A 1,477-nucleotide genomic window follows, 5' to 3' on the forward strand; every position below is an offset into this window, starting at 1 on the left:
TTTTTTTTTTTGGTTGTCACTTCGCCCACCCCAACTCCTACTTCCACACATGGTCAAATCTCAAGTCGACGCCCCTGAGCGGAATAGCGTAACGCGGAACGAGAGCAGAGCCAATAACGAGCATTCCGTGTTTTTAGAGAATCTCGTGATTGGTTCTACTCTCGTTCCGCGTTACGCTATTCCGCTGCATGGGTTTGTACCCTTAGGGCGGGTTCACACCTTGACGGAAAAGCGGAAAGCGGAAGAGCAGTTAACCTATCAGAACTCGCCCTGGTAGTAAATAGTACAAAACTAACAGAAAGTCGACTACCTGATTGGCTACTGCTTTTCCGCTTTCCGTTTTTCCGTCAAGGTGTGAACCCGCCCTTAAGCTGGAGTCACATTGAGCGGAAATCTACAGCGGAACGGAACAGCGAGACCAATCACAATCGCAGAAAGTAAAGCAGCGGAATGATTGTAGAGTTCTGATTGGATTCACTGTTCCGTTCCGCTGTAATTTCCGCTCCATGTGACTCCAGCCTTACGAGCAGTGATAGGTGGTAAGTCCGATCAAGATCAAATTATAACCAATTGTATTAATTAAATAAAACGATATTTCTAATGTTTTTGTAAATTTACTATAAGAAAAAGGTGCCTATTGCGTATTAAAGATGTAAAAGTATATGAAAGCAACGAAAATTCTATTATAACCTCTATCTGACATTCTTTGTATAAAATAAATTTACAATATAATATATATAATATTTCTGTATATTTATAATATTTTACGGTATCGGTTAGATATATATGTTTTTCTAAGTAATTCTCTTTTTCTAGTTTTTCATCTAACATGGCAGTGACAAAATCCCCCAGAGGCTAAAAATTTTACTTTTATTGTTACCCTCGATTTATTATAAAAGATTGAAACAGAGATTAAAATATACTAATAAAAGATGACAAAATAAAAAATGGCTTGTGAGGCCAATTAATCAACAAAGAAAACAGTACGGAGAATACGATAATCTTTTTCAACATTTAAAAAATGACGAAGATATGTTTTTCAGATATACTAGAATGCATATTCAACATTTTAATAAATTATCTAGGTAAATGTGTCGATGAGGGGACCCCCCTCCAATGACTTTGACCTTGACATATGTTATCAAGGTCATGATTCTAAGTAACTTTGCCTTAACAACTAGCCGTCGCTCGCCCTTCGTTAAAAAGTTATTAACAATTATAGTTTTAAAATAGTAAATGTCTCAATCAGGGGACCTCCCTCCAATGACTTTGACCTTGACATATGTTGTCAAAGTCATGACCCTGAGTAACCCTCAACAGGTTTTAGCTGTCGCTCGTCCTTCGTTAAAAAGTTATTAACAATCATAGTTGTAACGTATGCTATACGTACATGTATGATATGAAGTACTATTCTACACCTTTCCCTGTTCAGAAACGTTGAATTTTCCAAGCGGAGTAACTTTCACCCCCCCCCCCC

This window comes from Cyphomyrmex costatus, unplaced genomic scaffold (genome assembly GCF_001594065.2).
Source record: "Cyphomyrmex costatus isolate MS0001 unplaced genomic scaffold, Ccosl1.0 scaffold41, whole genome shotgun sequence".
Taxonomy (NCBI): Eukaryota; Metazoa; Arthropoda; class Insecta; order Hymenoptera; family Formicidae; genus Cyphomyrmex; species Cyphomyrmex costatus.